Here is a 23,605-nt window from a genome sequence, read left to right as displayed (position 1 = left end):
TGAGCCAGGATTTTTCACAGATTTATCCCAGGCTGGGAGAAATACAGGGCATTTCTCATGGGCCTTCTCCAACTCACGTAAAGTGTTTGTAAGGAGCTTAATCACAAACACTTTGCATCCTCAATGAATGCTCGATTACAAAGATTTTTGCACATAATTTGCAATGTGTATGTGTGTGTACTAGATACAGAGCCCTTCATTACTGCTATTCCTCCAAAACATAATATTGTATTGTGTTCAAGTTTGAATGGTCACTGATAGGATGTACCAGTGAGTGTATTTGTATCCATTTTGTATGACCAGTCAGCACTGTCAATCAGTTTGCACCATTCATAATGAACAAATCATAAAATCCTACACTCTAAAAAACGCTGGGTTGTTTTTTCAACCCAACTGCTGGGTTGAGGCCGTTTGATAGGACTTTGGGATGATTTAACCCAAGTTTGGGTTGAAAATAACTTTCTTTTTTAACCCAGCGGGGTGGGTTGAGGACGCGGACATGAAGGAGAGCACGCACGTCACGTCAAAATCGTACGTCTCAGTGCGAGCAGCCGCCATTTTCTCAGCGTGATAGAAGCGAGAAGCGAGTGAAAGACTATGGTAAGTAACGTTAAATATTCAAAATGTAAAGTTATCTTTTATTGTTTACCCGGTTGTATGAAAGGCGGAAGGTTTTATGAAAGGCGGAAACAAAGGAGCTTAACGTTATATACGTTATATATAAAAAAAAACGGACGCGGTTTTCGCCTCGGACACGGAGGTCTTAACTGCCTCATGTAACGTTACTGAACGGATGATGTACTTTTAATATAACGTCTGTGAATGTATTTTGTCATATTTACATAAGATTTTACATTATCTGTTCTCTTTGAGGCGTTAACAGACGGTTATGGTCATGGTTACGCTCATGTGAATTTGTATTTTTTTTTCGCGGTTAAACTGAATGTATGTTTGTCTCCTAAAGGATTGTGTAGTAAAGATTAGCATTATTATTTTGAGGCTGTTGAAGTGGTAACTGTTAAAAGTATGTTTTACATGTAATATTTCAGACTTGTCCAGCTCCTGTCTTCATTGTCCTCGCGCTGAGAGTTAGAGACACAGAAGCTGTTTGTGTGAGGAGTCACAGACCTGTGTGAGGATGAGGAGGAGGTGTTCTTCTGAAGAGAGGGACAGACGGTTTAAGGAGAGTAAACTTCAGAATAACATCAAGTTATCTTTATTTCTACTAAGACTAAAATAATGTGTGTGTTTTTTTTAGATGTTGAAATCCAGAGACAAGATAACTTCATTCTTTTGAGACTGATGTGAGTTAAATTATTATTACTTTTTTTTTTTAGAAAATTAATGTTTCTGTTGTGTCCTGTCTGTTAACTTCACATTTTGATGCAAAAACAGTGTGATTTTATATATGTATGTATGTATATGTTAATATTTTATTGAAACCATTGATGTCCCTCTTTGCAGAACTCAAACTAACTGGAGTTAAGGACACACAAGTCTGCTTGTGTGAGGAGGAGGTGGTTTTCTCAGCTTCTTCTGAAGAGAGGGAAAGATCGTATAAGGCAAGTAAACTTCATAATTTCATGTTATCAGTTGTTGTTGTGTTTTACTAAGAGTAAAATAATGTTTGTTTTTTGTTTTTGTAGGTGTTAAAAGCAAGAGACATGGGAGAGCATCATTCCTTTGAGATTTTATGTAAGTTATTTTTAGAAAATACATTTTTCTGTTGTCTCCTGCCAGTTTACTTCACATTTTGATGCAACAACAGTGTGATTACGTGCTCATTTCATTAAGACCATTGATGTCTGTGTTTTTTATTGCAGAAATCAAACCAAGTTTGGAGTTGTCTTGTCTGATTTGGAGAGTCATTATTCTTGGTCTTCGCTCTTAGAGGTAAAGTTCACACAAAAAATCATTTACTTGCCCTCAAGTCATTCCAAACCTATAAGACTTTTGTTTGTCTTTACAACATAAATTAATATATTTTTAGTTTTCTCATAATATTTGTTAATCCATTTATAGTTTAGATAATCAGTATTTTCAAGCTTCATAAATATAGAGTTATTGTAGAAGTAAATTCTGATATTTATATATGAATACATCTTAAATTATATGATAGCAAACATGTATGTTCAAAATAAAATACTGGTCTCCCAGACCAGCAATGGAGGACACAAAAAGAGAATATTAAATATATTCATATGTTTTCCAAAAAATGAGCAGATTTTGTATGAGTCTGGAAAAACATGAGGAGAGTAAATTATGACCATTTTAATTATTTGGTGAACTAACGGTTTGAAGAGCAGCCCTCCATGTACGTGAATATTGTGAGGTATGTGAATGTCATGTCTGTTTTAATGTTTCAGTAAAGAAGCTTTCTGAAAGCAATATTTATTCAAACAGTATTGCATGTCCTCACACTAGTGCTGCCATTATAGCATTCTGGAGCCCTGTGGTGGACTGAGACATTAAACAACCGCACAAAGTGTTGAAACTTTAAAACCGATTATTTACCTATCCTTACGGATGTGAATACACCTCTACCTGAAAATGGATAGTTTAATTAAATGTTTAATTTTTTCAAATGTGTTTCTCTTAGGCCACTGATGAAGAGCAGGCGGTGACTGGGGTGAATGCTGGTCAGAGAGGAAAATCTTCTTTCCCCTAAACAGCAGTGGTTTTAAAGGAGGACGCTGCCCTGGATGATGTAGATGTCACATGCTGTGCTGATGGGGTTTCTTCATGACTACATCAGTTATGCTAAAGAGATCATGAAAATTGACTGTGATGCATGATCTGTATTCATGGACTATGAAACAAACTGTAAGTGTATAATTTGTTTAAAAAAAAAAGTTAAATGCTTTTTCTGTGTTGTTTAGTAGAAGAGTTTACACTCTGTCATTCATACACCTGCTCACATTTTCACACACACACACATGCGTCTGTTAAATGTTATAATATCAAAGTTAATGTTGTGATTTATTTGTGTACTGTCATTCCAGAATAGTTGGAAAAAAACCTAACTAATTGTAAATTTATTGTATGTGTTTTCGTATATTTTTATACAATATATACAATTGAACAAAGTCCAATTTGATTTTAAGTTATATTCATCAAATGTTCAATGCTTTGTTTATGAACTCTGTAGCTGTTAATGCCATCCTTTTCTGCATTTCTTCTAACATGTTACTTTTTGACTTTTCTCTTGTTTTTAATAAATATTTTCCTTTTGGTAATTATTATTTGTGTGTAAAAGTGATATTTAAAATGAACAACATTTGTAGGTTTAATGCCTAGCTCAATTTGGGTTAATTTTAACGTAGAAATGCATCGTTTCCCCACATGGCTGCACTCTGCGAGTTTATTTTCTGCCAGCAGGAGGCGCTAAGAGCGAGAGAGGTAGGTTTCTCCGGTAACGGCTGCAGAGCGGTACTGAGCTCACAAACGCTGCCTTATCAAGCACATGCGAAATGATATCGAACATTTTCCTTCTGAAATACACTGATAAAAAAACACCCGCTCTGTTTTTTTAAACCCTGCAATATAGTCATTTTAAACTATAAAAAAGGCAACCCAGCAGGCTGGGTTAAATATGATAACCCAACTGGTTGGGTTAAAACAACCCAGCGCTGGGTTCGTCCCTTTTTGACCCAGCGCTGGGTTGTCAAAATAACCCAAATTGGGTTGTTTTCAACCCAGCAGTTTTTAGAGTGTACAGGCACCGAAAGCTCTCTTATGCACTCAATACAGAGGAAGAAAACTTACTTTAACAAGAAATAGGATATTTCTGTTTACATACGTAATATGCCACTGAATTTCCAGCAATTTATACAAAATGTACTGTACTCATGATGGAAATGAAATACAATGCAAATATAAAAGCAGTTACTTTATACTTTAATATCAAAGAAATTGTATAATCTATTTTTTTTTTTTTTTGATAGAAACAAAATAGGCAATTTCTGACAAATATATACGCACCTTTGAGGGTTTATTTGCACATTCTTGTTAGTGCTTGTGTTTCATCACTTTGAGACTTCCCCTGGAACCCTTCATTCGGGCTGCAGCATCACTGTTGAAAACCTGTTGCATTTTTATTGCCCATGCTTCCATGTACTTTCCATAAAATAATAACACACATGTGACCTCGGCTCAGTCGGCTGAACCTTGTCACTCTCTTGCTGTACGTAAAGGGTCATTTATGCTCATTAGTTCAGAACAGAGCCCACAGTCTGGCGCTTTGACCATGTGTTATCATATGAGGGACCACCAGCGCTACCATATTCTGAAAATAGCAGGTTTGAACATGTAGATAAGGTTGTGTTGATTCTCTTATTAAACACATATTTAACTCCACAGAATCCGAGTCTTGTCTTGAAAGGTTATTTCATGGTGATCCTCTTGGAAGAACGAGAGAGACGGTGAAAGTGGCTGTAAAGTGATGTGCTGCTTTTTAAAACATGCTTGTTACCAGACCGTTTTGAATTCCACGAGGCCGTTATAAATACAAGTCACTGGCTGTTTGTCTCTGAACAATATAATTGATATTCTGAATGGCTAATGATACTATATTAGTTGCAGATTGCACTCACATTCTGTCTGTCATGAAGGAATCCATTATAATGGTATTAGTGTAGTAAAGTAGTCTGCCTCATTGAAAAAAATACTCAAGGAAGCCCGACTTGGCAGTGACAAGCACAGATTTCTTTCTCCTTCCACTCAGTGGATTGAAACGGTTTGAAAAATAGCTTTGAGAGACCCTCTTTGTAAAGATGTCTTTGCGGCTGTCGTAGCCATTAGATTTGTTAGTTCTCATTTTGGCATACATCCTGCTTCTGTTTCTGTGTTTTCAGGATATGAATCAGCTCATCTTTTTTATTCCTTTCTTATTAAATCTGAAATGGAAAGTTCACACAAAAATGAGAGATTCTGTTATCATTTTCTCACCCCCATTTTACTTAAAAATCATTGATTTTCTAGGTGACACTTTAGATTACAGCCCACAATTTACGGCGTAAGCAAACCAAATTTACAGCGTTCCTTTTCATAATAATAGTGTACCTATACAGTATACCTCCATGTATGCATAAGGTAACAATCTTTAACATTTAGGTAATAAAGAGGTAATAACCTGGAAATGTACAAATTATTTTACTATAAGTATATTGAAACACTATTGTAATATTATGTATGACCTACTATGTTCAACAACAATCTAGTCAATTTCTGGTGTAATACATTTTCACCTTTTATTATTATCTGTTGCCTGTGTTGTTACTATTGTCATATTGTGTGTGATTTTAATTTAAAAACCCATTGAAAACCCCATTTTGGGTTCATTTAAACCCAGCATAGTAATTTTCAAACAATATTTTGTTACCTATATCAAGATATTCCCACAAAAGTCTGCTGGATGACAAAAAAATTGTTATTCAGCAGACATATGAAAGCTTCAGGGCTTTAATGAACACTGAAACTAAACACTCACAGATAGTCTGACTGAGCCCACAGCCTTTAATCTCTGTTTTATCTATTTATCTCTCTCTCTCTCTCTCACACACACACACACACACACATATATATTTATAGCATTTCTATTCCACAGGCAGACAACTTTTATTAAACCTTAAATTTCTGTACTTTCTACACATAAATACATGGTTATGAGTACGAACCACTTTTATGATACTTTTTTTTGGAGCTTGAAGACCATTTAATTTAATTTTAAGCAAAAACAGTTAAAACATTTAGTTAAATATCTCAGTTTGTATATGAGAGGAAAAAAAGTCTTACAGGTTTGGGAGCAACATCAGGGTTTTTATTATTGGGGTGGACTCTGCTGTTAAAATCCATGAGAAATAACCTACTTTGTCAGCTTTCTTCTGTTGTTATCAGCACTCAGATGCCTGACAGAATACAAATCCATCACATTTCATAGATGTGTATGTGTCTGAATAGATTTCTCTGATTTTTCTTCCACTATGTTGAAGGTTACAATATTGCATTGCTATTCTGGAGCCGTGATTACTGCATGCAGCAAGGTAGTTTGGAACATCCCAGAGGAGCTCGAGAGGCCTTCTTACTCCCGTCCTCCATTGAATTAGCGCTAACTCGCTTTGACTTTGAAGAAAAAACAACAATGGATCTGTGCATCAGCGGCCCGGTGAGAGAGAGAAAAGATTCCTGGAGGAGGGCATTGACTCGCTGAGACAGATCAAAGCCGATCACAACTTCTTCCTAATCAGGAGAAATGGAACCGCTGTAACATTGTATTTTCTTAAACTGCTCCTTGAATCTTCCCCAACAGCCTCCTAAATTTAATTTAGATGAGTCCAAAATGTGTGATATTTGGATTTAGAGTTTGCAGGAGTCACAAAGTTTCTGTCTGGGAAAGGTTTCTTATTAAAGTTTCTTTCCATCATTGCAAGTAACTCATTTTGTTTGCACATTGTTTTTTCCTCTCTCTTCAGATCTATCCAGAAAGTCTGAGTTATTGCTTATATGCATCTAATGTGTTTGCTCTCCCATTAATGTGCTTGTCACAAGTTAAGTGAACCAGAGAAAAGCTTTTGTTTAGCATGCTCAATAAGACCAGCATGACATCGAGCGACTTTAAAACATAACTGTCATACTTGGCAGGCGTCCACTGTATTGCTTTAAAAGTCATTTTAAAATAACTTATTGTAAGATGAATCTGTTAATCTGATGAGAAAGAAAAGACATTTGAAAGCCGTCCTTCCTCTCTCAAAAAGATTTTTAGCAATTATAACACTACTCAGCACAACAAATGAACCATATATGTAATGTAATACAATATTATGGAGAGGACATGGATGCAGTTGCTTTTCTTTGTATTTATTCTCTATCAGATTCATTAGCAAGATATATTCTCTGTGCCTGACAATTATTTATGCTGTGTATTTGCTAAAGCAGAATAAGGGTGGGCTTTTATATAAAGCTCAGTGTCTCTTTACAAGGATTGCTCTTTTATAGAGAGGCTGGTGCGGATCTTGCAATCGCAAGGTAAAAGAAAAGCACTTGGGACTCCAGACGGTTGACATTCAGCTGTCATTTAGTCCGTACCCAATTGGACACTCAATTGTGAATGAAGGTAATTGAAGTTTTTAGAATGTCCTTAATGGACTGCTTTTCATCAGTAAGGATTACTAGCCTTAATGACTGGTATTTAAAAATGAAAGGTCTATCATCTTCTTACATGGCTGTCTGTTCCTCATAATGAGCAAGGGCCTTCAAACTTTTTCAGTCCACTTTGAAGGAAAGAGAGATGGAGCAATGAGTGTCGCATTTTTAAGAACAGTTAGGTACCATATACATTTATTCATGTACTTGGTTATAATTGCAAAGCATATCGTCATTATGGTATACAGTATGGAGTCATACATTTTAATTTCACTTAATGCATTTTAATGTAGTAAAGACAATAAAACATTTATCTTAACTTTAGCTACGCTACGCTTTAGCATTGGTTAAAGAGGACACCAGTCTGCATTTACTCACCCTTAGTTGTTCCAAACCTTTATGACTTTATTTGTTCTGTGAAACATAAAAGAAGATACTTTGAAGAATGTAGGTATTCAAACAATGTTGGTTCCTGTTGACTTCCATTATATGAAGAATACAAAGAAAATCAATAGGAACAAAAACTGACCGCTTACCAAAATTCTTCAAAATATCATTTGTGCTCTGCAGAAGAAAGAAATGCATAGATATTTTCAACGACTTAAGTAAATAATGACAGAATTTACATTTTTGTGTGGACTATATTTTTATTGCATTATTGTTTAACAGATTTTGTTAGAGATTAGATATTTTACTCCAACTAGTTGGAGATGTGATATTATACTGCAACTCCTGCTGCATTTGGGCTGCTTTCATGGTCGTGTTTGTCCTTTGAGTAACTTGAAAGCAATTTTGAAAAATGTTGGTTTCCAAACAGTTTTGGTTCACATTGTCTTCCACTGAACCAAAAAATACAAAAGAAATCAATAGGAACCATTTGCTCCAAACACTTTGCTTACCAACTTTCTTCAAATCTTGTGTATTCTGCAGAGGGAAAAAATGCAAACAGGTTTGGAATGACTTAAGTAAATACTGACTAGCATGGTATATTTATTCATTCTTCCCTTTTGTGTGAACATTAACAGTGATTTGACAAAATAACCACTCTACACATGTTCTTTAGTGAGCGAGCATGCCAGTCTGCTGTCTCATGCTGCTTTTTATTTGTTCTTATCATGTACCTGTCTGTCCAAAGCAGAACTCCTTTCATGGCCCATGTAGGGCATTAAAGGGCAGGACGTGCGTGTCTTTGAAGGTATCAGATAGGACAGAGGATATGTGGACAGAACTGTATCCTACTGAGAGTGTGTGTGGGCTTGGCTTCAAAGGAAGGGCGAACTGACCTTTTCGTCACATCAGAGGAGAATAGCATAACCTGACTGCTGTCCTCTCCACAGGGCCTCTTACCAGCCTGGACTTCACGTCCTGAGATAACGGCCACACACAAACACACCCTTTAGATAACTCACCTTTCAGTGGAATCTAGGCTGTTTTTGCACAGACATTTCAGTCATTTTCATTTCATGTACAAACTATGTTTACAAACTAAGTCATATTAAGTAAAAAAGAAAAAAAAAATTCAGCAAGAATGCATTAACTCCATCAAAGGTGACAGTAAAGACATTTCTGTTTTAACTAAATGCTGTTCTCTTAAACATTTATTCATCAAACAAAAGACATATAGAGCAAGAAATTTGTAAATAGAAAATATATCATAAAATACATAACTATACCAACATGTGAACATCACATTTCTTTTCTTCATCATTTGATCATCACTTGAATAACATGAATAACTACCATATGTGATCAACAGAAAATTTAATTTAATAAAAAATCCGAGGCTAATTTGCATATGAGGGAGGCATGTTTGACTTAGTTAACTGCATTTAAATACTAAGGATGCAATGCTATTCTCCTGGTTGAAGTGGATTGCAGGTGGTTGGTGAATTTGCTTCTCTGGCTTTTCCAGTCAGCTAAATCAGCCAAAAGAAAGCATCTTCCCTATCCAACTTCACAGCTTTACAATCTCTTGAACCATCTTATTTTCTCAGGGACTATAATGACCTAGGATCAGTCATAGACAAAAATCTCCCATTTATCCCACCTCCTCTTTTCTGTGTTCTACAACTCACCATTGCACTGTTTCTCAGCAGGCGCTTCTCCACCATAAACAAAATCTATTATTTAAGTTGTGGAGCTTTGTTCACAAAGTTTGAGTTATGAATATAATAAGTCTTGGTGTCATAAAAGATAGCTTGTTGGATGACGGAGTATGTTTATACGTTTTTCTTATTGTCTAGAATCTGGTATTTGCTGTAATTCAAAACAATCATTTGAAGTAGCTTGCGCCAAAATCCGTATCTGAAGTGAATAATCTCTCATGCATGTATGCACATTAAAAAACTAACCCCTGCCTGTTAATGCATTCACCTTGTCAGGCTTCATCTGATCAGGGATGTTGCTGAGAATGCAGATTGTGCCATGATTACAAGATTATGTGTAGATTGTATCCTCCTTGCTTTATCAATGTCGTAAGATGCCTTTGTTGTTCTAATTCAGCGAATGGCACAATGACAATGCAGCTACATCAGGATTTCCACATAAATGTTGGGATGATAACAGCTAATCGGTAAAGCTGTTATCTAGAAATCACCCCAGCGACATTGATGGAGCCATAAATACAATCATCACACTTTTATCCTGTCTGTTCAGGTCATGTGGTTGATATTTTTCTGTGAATGTCACTGTCCCCTGAAGTCTCCTCCCCAAGTCAATACCTTTCGCTAGTGTGTGGCCAGTTGCCCTCCCACCTGGTCTAGTTTGTGTTATACTCAAGCTGAATCTTTTGTCCCGAGGGATAGAGTTTGTGAAAATCCAATATTGCAGTTATTGTTGTGTGGGCTCAGCATGATTGAATAGACTAGTGGAGAACGGGTCACTTCACGCGACGGAATGAGGCTGGAAAGACAGATGGAGGGGTGCAGAGGTAAAAAGTGAGGCAGATAAAGTTTGGTGTTGACTGAATTCATAGATTAGTACAGAGCCCATCAAAGGACATGCTTTGTCATTGAGTTCAGCTGGCAGTAAAATGCACCAAATGTTTTGGTGTATCAGCAACAGAACTTATACATCTTCAGACAATAATTAACAAATTTGGAATGCACAGGATGAGAATGAAAGAACCCAAGTTCTTACTTTATTAGTTGTTTGTGATTTAGTTGTGCCACATGTCTTAGAATGTTAATGTGTGTCAGTAAAAGTTGGTTAATTAGAAAATAGTGCCAAATGTTTAATACATGCTTTTGAGCTACTTAACATTTAGTTGGTTGTGCCAGTTGTCTCTGTATGTAAATAAGTGTTTGTATCAGATAATTAGATAATTGTGTCAGGTGACTTAGGCCCAATCCCAATTCTACCCCTTAGCGCTTCCCCTTTCACCTACCCCTCTGTTTCGCGTGTTCACGTAAAGGGGTAGGGATGTTTCGATTCTCTTTTGGTTGGAGGGGTAAGGGTAGGCATTAATAAAGATTTGAACGAAAAGTTATAATTTCCTTTATATTTCATTCAATCGTGAGTTCATATTAACAGTGATGTTACAAAAAAAAAAAAAAAGATATTTGCTAACGTCATATCATTGTAGACTGTACGATATTAACATATTTTCAGGTCTGGTTAGGGCAATGACCACTGTAGACATTGAGGGGGGCTAGTCCCCCCAATAATTAGAAATCGCTACACCCTTTTCTCAAATATTGGAGATTTGAGAGAGAGGGAGAGAGAGAGAGAGAGAGAGAGAGAGGTATGGAAGTTGCGTGTATGCGTATGTGCTTCTCTTTTTCGAGTGTGTTTAATTAAAAACAGTGATTTTATCCTCTCGTTGCTGGAAGATATAATTTAGCGATTCAGCAAACTATATTTAATATAAGTCGTGGTGCAGCATTGACAAGTTACTTTTCTCCTGGATGTGTGAGCTGTACAATTTCCTGATATGTGTTTGTTTGTGTGTGTGTGTTTGTATTGTAGAAGCTAGATGACATATGTGACGTGTGACAGCATAGTAGTGGTGACCAAATCCTTAGGGGAATATTTTCACCCCTACCCCTTGACACTCTGTTTCAAGGGACAAGAGGAAGGGGTATAACATACAATTGGGATTGGGCCTTAGAATGCAAATTAATTTTAGTAAAGGTTAGTTAATTAGTTAGTAAGATGGCTATTTAGTTGTGCCAAGTGTTAAATAACTATGCAAAATGTCTTAGAATGTCAGTGTTTTTCAGTCTAATTTGGTTGTTTAGTTAGTTAATTAGTTAGTTAGACAATCATTTAGTTGTGCCAAGTGTTTTAAAGTGTAAATTAATTTCAATATAGGTTTGTTAAACTGTTAGTTGTGCCAGGTGTCTTTTGAATGTAAATGAGTTATTATAAGTAGTAACCTAATTATGCTAAATGTCTTAGAATGTCAAATAATTTTAGCATTAGTTTGTTAGTTAGATTGTAAATGAGTGAAAATATCAGCTAATTAAATAACCATGCTAAATGTATTAAAGGGTTAGTTTGCCCAAAAATGAAAATTATGTCATAAATAACCCTTATGCTGTTCCAAACATGTAAGACCTCCTTTTATCTTCGGAACACAGTTTAAGATATTTTAGATTTAGTCCGAGAGCTTTCAGTCCCTCCATTGAAGCTGTGTGTACGGTATACTGTCCATGTCCAGAAAGGTTAGAAAAACATCATCAAAGTAGTCCATGTGACATCAGAGGGTCCGTTGGAATTTTTTGAAGCATCGAAAATACATTTTGGTCCAAAAATAGCAAAACGATGACTTCATTCAGCATTGTCTTCTCTTCCATGTCTGTTGTGAGAAAGAGAGTTCAAATCAAAGCAGCTGGATATCTGGTTCGCGAACGAACCATTCAGTTCACCAAATCGAACCGAATCGTTTTAAACGGTTCGCATCTCTAATACGCATTAATCCACAAATTACTTGAGATGTTAACTTTTTTTTTAATGTGGCTGACACTCCCTCTGAGTTCAAACAAACCAATATCCCGGAGTAATGCATGCACTCAAACAGTACACTGACTGAACTGCTGTGAAGATGAACACCGAGCTGAGCCAGATAACGAATAGACTGACTCGTTCATGAGTGAAGAACCGGTTGCATCGGTGTTCGGATCACCAGTAGTTCTTTCGGACAGTTCGATTCAATAAACTGGTTGAAAAAAACGGTTCACCGGTTCTTTTGATAATTGAGGCCGTTTGACTGACACATCAAACAACCTATCACAGTTTGTTTCGTTCAGAAGCACGTTTCGGGGCGTGCAAATGTCGGCACAATAACAGACTGGTTTTAAAACTCTCAGACGTATATAAAAGACACTATGCTGTAAACTTTACATATTTCAAATACTTTTGAACTCAGTGTTTAGTTGATCCTGATTATCGCTACAGCTTTTTTCTTTCATTGAGGGGGTTTGGCGGCACCTCGTCTTTGTTCCCATGTGAAACGTTAAAGAACGCGACACACTCGTCTCCCGGAAATCTTGTAGAATTCAACCAATCTGATGACGACTTCGACACTCATGAAGTGTTTCCACTTTTGTGTCCCATATGCATTGGGCTTGATGTCTGAGGCTGAGGTTTGACACTTGGCACAACTAAATAATTAAACTTATACTGACATTCATTTACATTCTAAATCACTTGGTTAAACTCAATAACTAATAAATGAATGAACAAACAAACAGATTCAGTACTGAAACTAATTTACATTCTAAGGCACTTGGCACAAATATGATGAAGCAATGAGTGGCGCACACCAAATGGCTGCTTGACCACACTCTAAAAAACGCTGGGTTGTTTTTTCAACCCAACTGCTGGGTTGAGGCCGTTGGATAGGACTTTGGGATGTTTTAACCCAAGTTTGGGTTGAAAATAACTATCTTTTTTAACCCAGCGGGGGTGGGTTGAGGACGCGGATGTGAAGGAGAGCACGCACGTCACGTCAAAATCGTACGTCTCTCCAGTGCGAGCAGCCGCCATTTTCTCAGCGTGATAGAAGCGAGAAGCGAGTGAACGACTATGGTAAGTAACGTTAAATATTCAAAATGTAAAGTTATCTTTTATTGTTTACCCGGTTGTATGAAAGGCGGAAGGTTTTATGAAAGGCGGAAACAAAGGAGCTTAACGTTATATCTAACGTTATATAAAAAAAACGGACGCGGTTTTCGCCTCGGACACGGAGGTCTTAACTGCCTCATGTAACGTTACTGAACGGAGGATGTACTTTTAATATAACGTCTGTGAATGTATTTTGTCATATTTACATAAGATTTTACATTATCTGTTCTCTTTGAGGCGTTAACAGACGGTTATGGTCACGGTTACGCTCATGTGAATTTGTCTTTTTTTTCGCGGTTAAACTGAATGTTTGTTTGTCTTCGAAAGGAAACGGCATTGTGTAGTAAAGACAAGCATAATTATTTTGAGGCTGTTGAAGTGGTAACTGTTAAAAGTATGTTTTACATGTAATCTTTCAGACTTGTCCAGCTCCTGTCTTCATTGTCCTCGCGCTGAGAGTTAAAGACACAGAAGCTGTTTGTGTGAGGAGTCACAGACCTGTGTGAGGATGAGGAGGAGGTGTTCTTCTGAAGAGAGGGACAGACGGTTTAAGGAGAGTAAACTTCAGAATAACATCAAGTTATCTTTATTCTTACTAAGACTAAAATAATGTGTGTGTTTTTTTTAGATGTTGAAATCCAGAGACAAGATAACTTCATTCTTTTGAGACTGATGTAAGTTAAATTATTATTACTTTTTTTTTTTTTAGAAAATTTGTTTCTGTTGTGTCCTGCCTGTTAACTTCACATTTTGATGCAAAAACAGTGTGATTTTATATATGTATGTATGTATATGTTAATATTTTATTGAAACCATTGATGCCCCTCTTTGCAGAACTCAAACTAACTGGAGTTAAGGACACACAAGTCTGCTTGTGTGAGGAAGTGGTTTTCTCAGCTTCTTCTGAAGAGAGGGAAAGATCGTTTAAGGCAAGTAAACTTCATAATTTCATGTTATCAGTTGTTGTTTTTTTACTAAGAGTAAAATAATGTTTGTTTTTTTGTTTTTGTAGATGTTAAAAGCAAGAGACATGGGAGATCATCATTCCCTTGAGATTTTATGTAAGTTATTTTTAGAAAATAAATTTTTCTGTTGTCTCCTGCCAGTTTACTTCACATTTTGATGCAACAACAGTGTGATTACGTGCTCATTTCATTAAGACCATTGATGTCTGTGTTTTTTATTGCAGAACTAAAACCAACTTTAGAGTTGTCTGATTTGGAGAGTCATTATTCTTGGTCTTCGCTCTTAGAGGTAAAGTTCACACAAAAAATAATTTACTTGCCCTCAAGTCATTCCAAACCTATAAGACTTTTGTCTGTCTTTACAACATAAATTAATATATTTTTAGTTCTCTCATAATATTTGTTAATCCATTTATAGTTTAGATAATCAGTATTTTCAAGCTTCATAAATATAGAGTTATTGTAGAAGTAAATTCTGATATTTATATATGAATACATCTTAAATTATATAATAGCAAACATGTATGTTCAAAATAAAATATTGGTCTCCCAGACCAGCAATGGAGGACACAAAAAGAGAATATTAAATATATTCATATGCTTTCCAAAAAATGAACAGAGTTTGTATGAGTCTGGAAAAACATGGGGAGAGTAAATTATGAACATTTTAATTATTTGGTGAACTAACGGTTTGAAGAGCAGCCCTCCATGTACATGAATATTGTGAGGTATGTGAATGTCGTATCTGTTTTAATGTTTCAGTAAAGAAGCTTTCTGAAAGCGATATTTATTCAAACAATATCACCTGTCCTCACACTAGTGCTGCCATTATAGCATTCTGGAGCGCTGTGGTGGACTGAGACATTAAACAACCGCACAAAGTGTTGAAACTTTAAAACCGATTATTTACCTATCCTTACGGATGTGAATACACCTCTACCTGAAAATGGATAGTTTAATTAAATGTTTAATTTTTTCAAATGTGTTTCTCTTAGGCCACTGATGAAGAGCAGGCGGTGACTGGGATGAATCCTGGTCAGAGAGGAGAATCTTCTTTCCCCTAAACTGATGCAGCGGTGGTTTTAAAGGAGGACGCTGCCCTGGATGATGTAGATGTCACATGCTGTGCAGATGGGGTTTCTTCATGACTACATCAGTTATGCTAAAGAGATCATGAAAATTGACCGTGATGCATGATCTGTATTCATGGACTATGAAACAAACTGTAAGTCTATAATTTGTTAAAAAAAAAAAGTTAAATGCTTTTTCTGTGTTGTTTAGTAGAAAAGTTTACACTCTGTCACTCATACACCTGCTCACATTCTTTCACACACACACACACACACACATGCGTCTGTTAAATGTTATAAGATCAAAGTTAATGTGATTTATTTGTGTACTGTCATGCCAGAATAGTTGGAAAAAAAACTAATTGTAAATTTATTGTATGTGTTTTCGTCTATTTTTATACAATATATACAATTGAACAAAGTCCAATTTGATCTTAAGTTATATTCATCAAATGTTCAATGCTTTGTTTATGAACTCTGTAGCTGTTAATGCCATCCTTTTCTGCATTTCTTCTAACATGTTACTTTTTTACTTTTCTCTTGTTTTTAATAAATATTTTCCTTTTGATAATTATTATTTGTGTGTAAAAGTGATATTTAAAATGAACAACATTTGTAGGTTTAATGCCTAGCTCAATTTGGGTTAATTTTAACGTAGGAATGCATTGTTTCCCCACATGGCTGCACTCTGCGAGTTTATTTTCTGCCAGCAGGAGGCGCTAAGAGCGGGAGAGGTAGGTTTCTCCGGTAACGGCTGCAGAGCAGCGCTGAGCTCACAAACGCTGCCTTATCAAGCTCATGCGAAATGATATCGAACATTTTCTAAATACAGTAGTTTTCCTTCTGAAATACAGTGATAAAAAACACCCGCTCTGGTTTTTGAAACCCTTCAATATAGTCATTTTGAACTATAAAAAAGGCAACCCAGCAGGCTGGGTTAAATATGATAACCCAACTGGTTGGGTTAAAACAACCCAGCGCTGGGTTCGTCCCTTTTTGACCCAGCACTGGGTTGTCAAAATAACCCAAATTGGGTTGTTTTCAACCCAGCAGTTTTTAGAGTGCATGCTGTATTGTGTATCACACATCAGCCTGACGTCTCCGTATGCTTTGGTTGCCATTGGAGATGTAGCATCATTTGTCACCTCCAGCGACAAAAGTGCACCGTACGTTGCCTCCAGCGTCACTCTACCGTCACACTTTTGTGATTGCTGAAACGGACCCAATCAGGTAGAACAAACCAAATGAGCTCTGCTCCTGTCAACTCTCCTTTGTAATTTCCAGAAAGTTCTCAGTGTTTAAACACATTGTATGCATCAAAGCAAACCACAGAGGCTTAGATCTTTCACAGCATTTGTTAAAGCCTGCACCGGAAACAGACTGTCCCCACAATTCCCTCTGTTTTTCACCTTCTCTTTGTTTCTTTATCTCTCTCTCTCTCTTTCGCCTGCAGCAAGCTCTGCGCAGACCATTAGGTTTGGGGTTACTAATGTTCCTCTCGCCTGTTCTGCTTTCTATTATGACCCCAGGCACTGTGACCTGTTTCTCTCTGTTCGGTGTCCCGTGTTCTATCAGTGTAATTTCCCCCTGATGGAAAGCCCTCATGGGCCGCTCTCTCTCATCCACTACCCATACAAACATAGTAATGTACAATTCTGCCCAAGATAGGACCATGTCTGGTCATTTTTTCATGTGTGGAGGATTGAAATGGACCTTTATATTTTTTCCCAAAATGCCCTATTTTTTTGCAAATACCTTCGATCCACAGCTCATACAGAAGGGACTTAATGGCGCTTTTCCACTGCATGGAATGGCACAGTATGGTGCAGCACAGCGCAGCACAGTGCAGCACAGCTTACTTTTGGTGGGTTTTCCACTGGGTACAGTACCTGGCACTTTTTTCAGTACCACCTAGACTGAGATTCCAAGCGAGCTGTACCATTACCAAAATGTGACGTGTAAACCCTACTGATTGACCTTGCGACACAAGACACTAGACCCACTAGATTTAAATCAGCACAGTCAGCAAGGATCGAACGCAACTATTTGTTTTTTAACGAGCACAGCCGTTTCAAACAAGTGCACTGTATTTTGTTTGGCTGCCTTCAGCATCTTTTGAAACAAATTCTGTCTTGCAATTAAAAATAACTACATGCCGAGAAAAAAGAAAACAATTCCAATGATATGCTTCATTGTTGTGTGTTTGTTAGTGTCACATTTACGATGATATCACGGCAGTAGAGGCAGCACAACTATAACGACTAATGTATATTATATATTATACACTATAATGTATAATCCCGCCCACTCTAAAGCAGTACTAAACTGCAGTGGAAACACAAACCGAACCGAGCTGTACCATGCAGTGGAAAAGCTCCATAAATCTCTGAGACTCAGTGTTACTCTTTATTGTTATAATTTTTATTCGTAATTTGAGTTTGCTTTTATATTTTCAGTATTAATTAGAATTTTAATTAAATTTGAGTTAGATTATTTAAGTTTCTATCTTTTTTTTTTTTTTTTTGGTTCAGTTTTATTTTGTGCTTCAGCCTAAACTTATTCCTTATTTCAAGAGTTCTACTTTTAGTTTGTTTTTCATCTAAGATTTACATTTTATTTTATTTCAGCAATAGTTTATTTTAGTTTTCATTATGATAATTATCCTACACAGACTGCTAAGGAAAATTCTTCTGTTTTTATTATGTCCTTGTTTAAATTATTGTATTGTAAGCATATCCATTTGAGTGAAAAGTTAAGTTGAACCTTACCAATTAACATACTTTTTCCAAATTTCTAAATATTTGGTTTGGAGCTCCATGTACTAAATCCAAAATGATTAGAAAAATGCTAAAAATTGTCAGTGTTCTTCTTTTTATAATATTTTATTTAACTTTTAAATAGTTAAAAATTTAGTTTACTAGTTTAACAATAGTTTAATAGTTTTAAATAGCTTACTAAATGTTTTAAAAGTGTGATTTTCAATGTGGTTTCAGAGTTTTGGACGCCATTGTACAATTTTCTCTTTCCGTTTGATTCAAAGGTCTCCTCTCCTTGGCTCCTGTGAAATAAAAGTGTGGTTTTTCTCTGGTTCTGTGCAGCAGAGGATGTCCTGTGGATCGATCAGTGGTCTTCCATCAGGTGGCTGCTAATGAATGAGATGAGAGTGGGAGGGTGAGTCTAGTGAAGTATTGCTCTCCTCAGCAGAGTTCTTGTCTTCCAGTCTGACAGCATCCTCCCTCCGGCCGCTTTACCACTATCTGTCCAGTCACTATCAATTACTAAGCTCTGAAACATCCTGCACTCTGTACACCTTCCACGGCAAGTGTGAATGCACATGTCGGGGCCTTGACCTGCTGTGTGTGTGCGCATGCCACATGTCGGGAAACGAGAGGTTACGCTATAGAGGCAGGTGGCCACTGAAGCATCTCACTATCCAATTCGTGTAATTGTGGTTGTCTCACCTTGACAATTGTGTGTGTGTGTGTGTGTGTGTGTGTGCTCTTGTCTTCCTACTAAGGACAAAAATCTTGGAGCTCTGGTAGTGGTCAACCCATGCAGGTACGGTAGGACTGAAACCAGCCTACAATATTTCTTGTATTCCTTATCTTTTAAAGAAATAAAGAAAAAACATATATCAGTCATTTGTTAAATAAAAGAAGAAAATCCAAAAACTTGAAAAAAATTTAGTTCCTGCTTAAAAAAAAAAAAAAGGTTAATCCGTCCTATGGTGGTTTTCTGGTTTTAGCTGGTCTAGTTAGCATTTCAGCCTGTCCAAACTGATGTTGAGCTGGTTAAGCAGATCAGCAAGCGGGTTTCTCAGGGAACATGTGCTCTAAACACTGCTAAAACAGGCTGGGAAACCAGATAATCAATACAACTTCGGTTGAGGGTGGAACCCAACCTTTTACTCACCTGCTATTCAAACTACTTAAAGAGCGAAATGGTAATGGTACAAATGGTACAAAATGACTCATCCTTGAAGGAATTGCACCATTTTGCAGTCTCGCAAACAAATTTGTCTCAATTATATGATTAAAAAACCTTTAAACACACTCTCGCATCGTCAAATGCATTTCTGTATAATCATGCTTGATTCTCGGCGTGAAGAACGGTCTCAGGTTACGTATGTAACCATAGTTCCCTGAGTAGGGAACGAGACACTGCGTCCTCTAGGGGGCGCTTTGGGGAACACCTCGTCGTGACCCGTGTCTGAAGCATACAATGAAAAAACACCAACTTGTTGGCCGTCGACAGCCTCCGACGTCACTACCGGCGCGACTATAAATCAGCACCGGGAGAGCACGTCATTATCTTCTTCGTCTGAAGCTTGCGTCCGAAGCATGGCAGAGAGCTAGAGGACGCAGTGTCTCGTTCCCTACTCAGGGAACTATGGTTACATACGTAACCTGAGACCGTTCCCTTTCGAGGGAACTTCGAACTGCGTCCTCTAGGGGGCGCTTTGGGGAACAGTATACCCACGCCGCCATGCTGAGGGGAATGCAGGCCAGAATCATGGCGAACACTAAGTACCAACTCTACCATTACTATGGGAGTTGCCCCTGGGACGTTTAGACGGCTGTCTGTGACAGTACCCCTTATGGCCAAAAGGCCTAAGCTACATACCCAACTTAATTGTTAGGGCCTCGGCCCTGGGTAGAGCTGAAGGCTTGGAATCAGGAAAGATTCCTTTAAAGGGATACGGCTAAGAACCTAGCATTTGTACCAAGTCCTGCCTGTCACACAGGGGCTACCGCTAGCTTACGCATAAGCTTGCTGAAAGAGCTGTCTCAACAGTTCTCTAGTAGCAACACCCTGTTTAGATAGGTATCCGAGGATACATAGGTGGAGTGGCGCCCAAGATGAACGGGGCTTTTACCAACTCAAGAAAGGGCACGAAGCAACCGCGCGAAGCCCTCACCATATAGGATTTTAGAAAGAACGCAGAATACTAGCGTGCAAACTTACCACAGTGTGGATTTCAGAAAATGTGCAAAGACTACACGTGCACACTTACCATAGCATGGATTTTCAAATACTGTTCTAAGGAGGGGCTCTCGTGGCACTCTGATAGAGCAGCTCATAGATGGAATGTTGCATCTTAAAACAGTATGATTGAGAGTCATCAACTCGATCTATGGAAACAATACTGGAGCGCTCTGGGAAAAAAAACAGAGAACTCCGTCTCGTACGAGAGGAGAACTCCGAGCTCAGAGTAGCGCACTCATAGGTGACCCATTTTTTGGAAAAAGGGGAGCGCTGCTAAATTACCACGAGAATCAATAGCCCCTCATGTTGAGAAAAGCGATGCTTGAGGTGTATAAACAAATACACACTGGCTGAATGGAGCCCAAGGAACCAAGGTCTAATAATCTCAAGAAAGGGAACGAAGCGTTACCCCTCATCGTACAAGATTTCAGAAAGTTTGCAGAGTCTTGCATGCAAACTTACCACTTGTGGATTTTTAGAAAGTGTGTTCACATACACACTGACCACCATGTGGTTTTGAGAAAGTACACAAAGCTTAGCGTGTGTACTTAAAGGTTCCTAAGCATCGTAGAGGAGCTGAATCTCACGGGAGAGGCAAGCTCAATTTTACAAACCTCGGGTGAGGGGAGCATCACCTGAGGCAGCATATACAAGAAGACTTCTGTAACTGCCACCTCCACTTCCCGGTAGATACGACAGCACCCCTAAGCGGCCAGGAGACCCCTCGGGGTGACCTGGCCAGACATCCATGAAATTCCCTGCAGTGCTGTGCCAGGCCTGATGATCAAGGAGGCTCCCTCAGAAACCTGTGATCTCAGCCGCCTAATACCAGAACATGAAGCCGAATGGCTGCTGCTGACGAATGTTTAGTAAACACTGTAACTGAGCACTGCAAAGGAAACTCAGACAGAGTTTATTAGTAGACATGTAACCACCAGCAATTAAATACACATAAGTGTATACAGAGAGGGTTACATGTACTCACTCACCCTCCTACGCCGGAGCCCCGCTCAAGGGGTACCTCCTTTTAACCTGGACCATCAGTTTCAGGTTGGTTGCTATGGACATAGAACCATAAAAAAAAAAATATTATAGGTCCAGCATAGGAGACTGTTATGCGAGAGGTTTCCACCTAACCTCGATCAGGTGGAGAGCTGGTGGTTACAGGGGAATAAGGAAGGGGAGTATAAAAGCAGAAGTTAACCTTTCGAAGTCGATTAACGCATATACGCGTTTGTCTTTTCTTTTAGTAGATACCTCGGTATCATTCTGATTTGGACGAGAACGCTGCCTCGTCTAGATCATACCTCTTAGGTTCTGCTTACCTCCTCGTGACCCACGATTCCTCTAACCCCTGCCCGCAGGTGGGGGAGGAGCGCGAGTTGCGACACTAGCCTTCTGTGCCCATCTTTGATCCTCAGATCGAGACAGGCCAGGACCCCTATGTTGTTTGGGCTCAGACCTGGACCTTCGTGGGACGAAGGATCTGAAAGCAGCAGAGCGCGCCTTCGTCTCCCTGAACTTTTCAAATCGCCGCCTCAACGGAAATACCGAAAAGTTCAGAAGGCGAAACCTGAGCATCAGGCAGAAAGCATTTTCTTTCCTCCCGATGTCTGTTCATCCACAGATGTCTCTCCGCTGCCACCATGGCCGCCATAGTCCTGCCCCATGGCGGAGGCGGCCTGCTTGGTAGCATGGAGAGAGATCCATGGTGTGGCGCAGCTCAGCTACCAGATCGGAAAAAGGCCCCAGCCTCTATCCAGGTCTCTTAGCAGATCAGTCTGATATGCTTGAAGCACCAGCATTGTGTGTAATAAAGCCTCAGCCTGACCTGCTACTGCGTATGCCTTGCCATTTAAGCGAGATGATTTTCTGAAGGGGCTTAGATGGCAAGGAGGGAGAATAAGAGAGGAGGTTTCCCCTGCAGAAAGAAAACATTTTTCACATATAAAAATTTATAAATTATTTATACAATTTTTAGCTCTTTCTACAGGGGCATTCCCTCCTAGCCGCTTTCACGCATCACCTCGATGTCGGCAGATTACTTTAATGCCAAAACCGATGGATGCAAAAAGAAAACGGCATCTTTCATTTCTTTTTAATCTCTGTATGGAGATCATGCACAATGAAAGGCTCACCTGAGCTGGAGGGTTATGGTCAAAAGGTAATTTTCGCTCAATAACCTCCAACAGCTCTACATACGCAGGGCAGGAAAATTGAGAAGGCTCAGCCTCAGCTTCTTCACCATCCTCAAATATCTCCTGCTTTTCCTGGGTAAAAACCCAGCAGAGCACTAACCTCAGTATGAGAAAGTGTTAAAGATATAACATCATCCTCCCAAGGCTCTCTCTCGTCCGCCGCCCCTTTTTTTTTTTTTTTTACGATCTCGAAAGGGAAAGTCCCTCTTTAAACCATTCAGACAGATCCATATGTATTCTCACGAGCTCATTTTCTTTCCTGCCTCAGCGTGGACAGATCCTGAACCGCGGGAAGCAGATGGCTTGCCTTTTTTTTTTTTTTAGAAGAGAGACGAACGAGAGCGGAGCTTTTTCCATTGAAAAAACGCTCATAGTGCACGCAGATTGCCTCCTCAAAGACATCGCGTGCGTGCTCTTCACCCAAACAAATGACGCAAAGATCGCGTGTGTCATCGGGTGTCAAATAACGCCGACACGGATGCACACATCGTCTAAACGCTTGCTAGTTGTCGCCATGATAAACAGAGAAAGATCGTCCTTACCGGTTCTTTCAGATGCACGCTTCAAACAAAACAGTCAGTTGAAGATGAAGAAGATAATGACGTGCTCTCCCGGTGCTGATTTATAGTCGCGCCGGTAGTGACGTCGGAGGCTGTCGACGGCCAACAAGTTGGTGTTTTTTCATTGTATGCTTCAGACACGGGTCACGACGAGGTGTTCCCCAAAGCGCCCCCTAGAGGACGCAGTTCGAAGTTCCCTCGAAAGGGAACCGAACTGAAGAGCTCTGATTGCTAGAGCCACAGTCTGAGAGTGACTGATGAACGAGTCTGAAATTCCATGTTTCCTCTCGACCCCTTAAGCAGATGTCACATTCTGGCAATTTTCCCTTCAGTATTAATGGAAAGGCTCAGCTGGCCAGAGAGAAATGGTTATGAGTCAGCTGCTGAGAGGGAAAGGAGAGCACCATGTTTTTGGAAAGTTTGCAATATTTTCAAAGAGCTCTGAAGATGAGTAATGAAAAATCTAATCAATTCATCATCATCCCTTTATATGAGTTGAGAGTATCCATTCTGTTATGCATATCTCCTTTGGACACGAGGAAGGCCAAATGGAGCTCCATTAACAGAATGTATGTTTAAAACACCTTCTTATGAGGAACCGTATGCCATGCACAGTGAAT

General features: G+C 38.6%; 3 long non-coding RNA genes across 3 annotated transcripts; all 3 read left to right on the top strand.

Annotated features, from left to right (window-relative positions):
* The first annotated feature begins 517 nt into the window (after nt 1-517).
* On the top strand, nt 518-14,154 carry LOC127934033 (uncharacterized). The gene is made up of 3 exons (XR_008147669.1): nt 518-600; nt 13,626-13,880; nt 14,041-14,154. It is a non-coding gene; the product is annotated as an uncharacterized LOC127934033 (long non-coding RNA).
* LOC127934037 (uncharacterized) lies at nt 1,645-3,236 on the top strand. Its single transcript, XR_008147674.1, has 3 exons — nt 1,645-1,695; nt 1,824-1,893; nt 2,600-3,236. It is a non-coding gene; the product is annotated as an uncharacterized LOC127934037 (long non-coding RNA).
* A 62-nt stretch (nt 14,155-14,216) lies between the features above and the next one.
* Nucleotides 14,217-15,748, top strand: LOC127934043 (uncharacterized). Its single transcript, XR_008147675.1, has 3 exons — nt 14,217-14,267; nt 14,396-14,460; nt 15,167-15,748. It is a non-coding gene; the product is annotated as an uncharacterized LOC127934043 (long non-coding RNA).
* Nucleotides 15,749-23,605: the final 7,857 nt, after the last annotated feature.

The sequence above is a fragment of the Carassius gibelio genome, chromosome A2 (genome assembly GCF_023724105.1).
Source record: "Carassius gibelio isolate Cgi1373 ecotype wild population from Czech Republic chromosome A2, carGib1.2-hapl.c, whole genome shotgun sequence".
Taxonomy (NCBI): Eukaryota; Metazoa; Chordata; class Actinopteri; order Cypriniformes; family Cyprinidae; genus Carassius; species Carassius gibelio.
Note: the sequence above shows the minus strand (reverse complement) of the source record. Positions and strands in the feature narration are given on the sequence as shown.